Genomic DNA, 6,000 nt, shown 5'->3' with positions numbered 1-6,000 from the left:
ATCACAGGACAGATAGCAGGCCCTGAAAGAAATAAAACATTTGAACCCAAAATATATTTCTTTTATATATTTTGAAATGGCCCTGCAAAGCTGTCTCTTGTGGGAGAAATTTACATTCTGAAGAGAATCCCCTTCCCTTTTCAGGTCTTTTACTGATCCTGAAGAGGTTAGCTGAAAATCTAGTACCTATTGAAAGTCGGAATAGGAAACATTCGCCATCTATTGCCTCTAAAGGCAGTCCCTAATGAGACTTCATTTACTTAATAAGAACCTTGGCCTCCATAGTCCCTCATCTTATCCCAGACATTCCTTTCTATTGATTCCAGGTCTTTAGATAATAACTTAACTCTTTCAACCAACTGCCAATCAGAAAATCTGTGAATCCATTCATGACCTATAAGCCTCCCTTGTTTCAAGTTGTCCCACCTTCCTGGACCAAACCAATGCACACCTTACATGTATCAACTGATGTCTTATGTCTCCCTAAAACTATAAAACCAAATGAAACCAAGCTGTAACCTCACCACTTTGGTCACATGTTCTCAGAACCTCCTGGGGCTGTGTCACAGGTCACAGTCCTCACATTTGGTTCAGAATACATCTCTTCAAATATTTTACAGAGTTTCACTTTTTCCATCAATGGTGGGGATTGGTGCCCTTAATCCACCCCACTGTTCATGAGTCAACTGTATTGCTTATACTTTTCTAGCTAATGTGAATTATTCTTTGTGATTTATCCTTGGCTTATTTATTATATACTATATTTCACTGACTCAGAATGCCAATTGTAAGACACAATTGTTTTATGCAGTAGGAAAGAAAAATGTTGTAAATCAAGCTATAACACATTCTTTTATTTATCACTTAGAATTTTTGTTTTCTACCTATTGAAAGAGCTCTGATGGTATTGATACGGACAGGAGATGGAAATTCTGGGGAGAAGAGGGCAGTTCCCAGCAAAGGCTCCACCCTCAAGCCTGAAGACCTGTGGCCCTAAATGAGGACTGGCATTCTTGTTTTCATGCCAAAAAGTTGCCTTTTGGTCCACCATGCCCCCTTTCCTGCATCCATATAAACCCCAAACTCTAAGCTCCAGAAGCAGACCAGCAAGCCAGCCGACCAGCAGATGGACAGCAGAACGATGAGGCAGAGAAAGGGAGAAGAGGAGGAACATCTGAATACTGAAAGGATTTCAGCTAGGGGTGGTCAGAGAGGAATCCGGCCGCTGGGCAGCCCAAATCCAGGAGAGGGTCACCTTCCCACTCCATCCACCCCTTCTGGCTCCCCGTCCATCCTGCTGAAAGCCACCTCCACCATTCAATAAAACCTCACATTCATCCTTCGAGTCTGTGTGTGACCCGATTTTTCTGGGACACTGGACCAGAGCACAGGATACAGAAAACTGTCACACTGGCCCTCTGCTCTCGCGAAAAGGCAGAGGGACCATTGAGCTGGTTAACGCTCAAGCCACCTGTGGACAGCAAAGCTGAAAGAGCTTTGTAACACTGGGGTTGCAGGCACCCACCCCTAGACACTACCGCGGAGCTGCAGCCGAAATCCTGGCCAGGCCTCTGCACCTGCCAGTCTGCATGCTCTCCCTAGGGGTTTGAGCTGCTGGGCGACTGAACAGGCGAGCCACACCCCTGTCGCAAGTCCTGCTAGGAGAATCAGGGAACTCTCCCATTTAAGTATTATTTAGACACTAGTTTTTAATTATATATATTACTCTTGCCATACAAATAATCAACAATGTTAGTAAACTATGTTGATTAACAATTCCTAGAATTTCTCACAATTCTGAATATGACTCTTCCACATTGCTTTTCAGTTGACAGTCACCAAGGTCTATGCTTCTCCACACATTTTTCTTTGTCCAATTAAGGGCCAACCTATAACTAAAGACCATGGGTGCTGGGCTCTTAAGTCAATTTTACGATGATTTCGAGAGATTCTACCTTAGAATTTCATTTGGAACTTGCTCAACCAGCTTGATCCATGCCCTTCTCATCTCCACCCACAACATTTGTATCTTACAGATTAAAAGAGTGTCCTTAATTTTCCTCCAACATTCTGAAACTTAATTTTGCAAGTTTCGATGCTGGAACTTTTTTTTTTTTTTTTTTTAACAAAATGATAACTATATTATGATTGCTGCCAGGCAAAGTAAGGGTTCATCAGCATAACTTGCGTCTCAGTTGTAGAGAAGGTAAAATATGAGAAAGAAAAAGGCAGACCTTAGCATTGCTGAAATATGATAGTTAAAAAAACAATTTGCTTAAACATCATAAGCATGTGGAAAAAACTCATTAGCGTAATGAGTAGATTGTTGAGTTACATGGTCTTCTCAATTACTATGTGTTCTGTGATATCTCTTCCTCTCTTCCCCTGCCTTCTCCCCTTTTTGCCTTACTTCTTTCCTATACTTATTTACTGAGGGTCTGTCACGACCAGACATTTCTTTTTTCTTTTTTTTCTGAGACGGAGTCTTGCTCTGTCGCCCAGGCTGGAGTCCAGTGGCATGATCTCGGCTCACCGCAAGCTCCGCCTCCCAGGTTGACACCATTCTCCTGCCTCAGCCTCCCCAGTAGCTGGGACCACAGGTGCCCGCCACCACGCCCGGCTAATTTTTTGTATTTTTAGTAAAGACAGGGTTTCACCGTGTTAGCCAGGATGGTCTCGATTTCCTGACCTCGTGATCCACCCACTTCGGCCCCCTAAAGTTCTGGGATTACAGGCGTGAGCCACCGCACCCAGCCATGAACCAGATATTTCTAAGTATAGGTGCATGGAAGTCATTAGAAAATAAAATAAAGATCACAACTTTATTCAGCTGAATTTTAGTCTTAAAGAGAAGTATTTGGATAATTACAGGGAAAAACAAAGGCATTTTAGGTGAATGGGCTATTGCAAGTAAGTCAACAATGTTGAAATAAAAAATATTTTTTCATACTATGGAATACAGACTCTTCAGAAAGTACTTCTCTGAGCTTCACATTCCTTATTTACATGAATAGATTGTGTGTGTGTTTATAGGTGTGCATTACACTTTAAAATCTAAATACAGGCTGAGCATGGTGGCTCACGCCTGTAATCCCAGCACTTTGGGAGGCTGAGGCAGGTGGATTACCTGAGGTAAGGAGTTCGAGACCAGCCTGGCCAACATGTGAAGCCCTGTCGCTATTAAAAATACAAACAAACAAACAAAAAAATTAGCCCGGTGCGGGTGTCCTGGTGCATGCCTGTAATCCCAGCTACTTGGGAGGCTGAGGCAGAAGAATCTCTTGAACCCAGGAGGCAGAGGATGCTGTGAGCCGAGATGGTGCGACTGCACTCCAGCCTGGGTGACAAAATGAGACTCCATCTCAAAAAAAAAAAAAAAAAAGAAAAACGACAACAACAACAACAACAACACACACACACACACACACACCCCCCCCCCACACACACAAAAAACCTAAATGCAGATGAAGCTGCCGTCTATAGAATATCATGTATTCTTCAAGGTGAACAAGAAAAACTGCCTAAAATGATGATCAGTGAAATGCAAAAAGGACACTAGCATGGAAAATGAAATTTAGATGAGGTTTATAAAATTATCTTGGTTATATTTCTCTAAGGTGTGGTTTGTAGCCTGGATGACACTCTCATTTAGCACATGAGTTCTTGTTTAACCAAGTTGCTTTTGGAGTTACTTTACTGTCATTCAGGTGTGTTCTGAATTTTCTTTTTCCTCCTTAGAGGAATACTGGCCTAGCTGTTTGTAGTCACTCCTGGAAATTATCTCCACATATATGAAGCATTTCTCATTTTAGCTAAAGTCAAATCTGTGCTTCAGTCAAAATCTGAGGAATTTTCTTTTTCCTCCACAGAGAATATGAATATATCATTCCAGAATTCAGAGTCATTTTGAACTTGAAGTATTTCTTTGGATTCTTCATATATGAAAAAAATCTATTATTTGGTACGAGAGATATTTTTTTTCTTTTGCTTGAGATCACAGGCTAAAGAGCATATCGTTTCTCAGCAATTTAAATTTAAATGAGTTAGTGTGCTAACTTTGATTTGCCTCTGTTCCTTCACAGCCACATATAGTAGTTTGCATTAATCAAATTAATAATAAAGGGATTAGAAATTGCTAGCTTCTAAGGGAGGAACATGTCAGTGGTATTAAAAGTTGCATTTGGAATGATTATCCTTGCATATTAATTATAAGCTGGCTGGGATGCAGAGGAATTTCAAGGAAATGATAGTCTAACCATGTGTTATTTTAATTTCAGAAAAGATCCTTTAAGAAACAAATTGCATTGCGATGTACTTTGTAATCAGCCCATGCATTAATTTAGATAGATGACCTCAAATCCTTTAAATCCACTATCACTGGCAATAATTAAAAGGACTCTATAAGGCCGTTTACTAAGTTTTGTACCAGGACACAATGGAAGATGGATTTGTTTACAAAATAGTAATTGAATACAATAGAAAGCTGATAGAAAGCTCATCTCATTAGTTGTAATGGCCATTGGATAATTTGTGCCATCCACTACTTGGTTTGTGTGTAAGACTTGCATAAGAGAAGAAAAACAGGAGGAAAGGTAAGAAAGAAATTACCACTAACAGTTCTTCTCCACAATTGCCTAATTTCTTTTGGTATTCTAATGGATGTTACTTATGGCTCCATATATCAGGTGATTTTTCCTTTGTTAAGCGTAGGCATAAAAGTAATAATGTGGCAAAAATTAGCAATTGTTAAATTTGTTGCTGTATTGTTCACTCAACGACTTTCAATCTAAAGAACCAGATCCCTAAGCAAAAAGGGCCTTATTTTTAAGTTCCCTGCCCCTGGATGGGAACTGGGGCAGAATTCATAAGTTTCTAGCCCACTCATAGATAATAAACAGTTCTACAGTCACTTAAAATCACAGAACATGGACTCAACTCAATAAGGGTGTCTGATCTATTAATCAACAATTCAATCTTCATTGTAAGGTGTGGCTTTTCTTTTTTTTCTTTCTTATAACTAAGGCTTGGAGACAGAAGTGAGATCTGACTGCTCTTTTTCTCCATTCCCGCCCAGTGCTTGGTTTGCATCTGCAGCTTTGATTCTCTCAACTTGAAGCATAAGGAGGGAGAAGGGAAAATAGTGGGAGGTATGAAGATTCTTGTTTGATGATGCCCTCTAAATCTCTGATCAGTGAGGATCTTTAAAGCTCTTTCATTAAATTATTTAATTTTTTTCTCCCAACATAGCATGCCAGGTTATATAGTCAAAATAGACTAGGATACAAAGAAAGCAAGTAACTAAACTGAATTGAAAATTGAAAGAGGTGATGTCACCTAAATATCACACTGTCAATCTTAGCTGTACTGAGCCACCTGTGTCCACATTGTCTTTAACTGCTGTAGACAAGGATAAGTAAGATGTACTCATATACATTGAGTGCCTACTGTGTAGGAGGTAACTGTTGAGACAGGATAGTTCCCTTGACACCCTTTGTGGGTGGGAACTTGGATGGCTTGTTTTACTCAGCCTGCCACTTGCCAGTCCTTGAGAGAGGGAGCATGCAATTGCACAGCAAGTGTGGGAACCAGAGGGAATGTATGCAGGAACCTGCTGGTCGCTCCTCTCTGGTGGGAGCAGGCTCGGTGGGAGCAGGCTCTGTGTGAGCCCTGCAGCAGTGGCCAAGCTCCCACCCTCTTGGCACCTGAGTTCTTGTTCATCCAGGAAGAATCAGGTCATGTGAATGGAATGAAGCGTAGGGTATGCAGAGGAATTTATTGGGCAATGGATGTGGCTCTCAGTGGAATGGGGAGTTGGAAAGGGGATGGTGTGGGAAGAAGGTGATCTTTCCCTGAAGCCTCACTGTCTGAAGGTAGCCATGTCTATCCATAGTCTCTGATGCTCAGTTGCTGCTTCTCTGCTCACCACTCTGCAGCTTGTATCCCCGATGCTCAGCAGCTTGTATCCCTGCCTGTAAGCTGCTTGTATTGCTCTGCTAGCTG

Source organism: Gorilla gorilla, chromosome 2 (genome assembly GCF_029281585.2).
Source record: "Gorilla gorilla gorilla isolate KB3781 chromosome 2, NHGRI_mGorGor1-v2.1_pri, whole genome shotgun sequence".
In the NCBI taxonomy this organism is placed as follows: domain Eukaryota; kingdom Metazoa; phylum Chordata; class Mammalia; order Primates; family Hominidae; genus Gorilla; species Gorilla gorilla.
The sequence above is the reverse complement of the archived record's forward strand: the minus strand, read 5'-3'. Positions refer to the sequence as shown.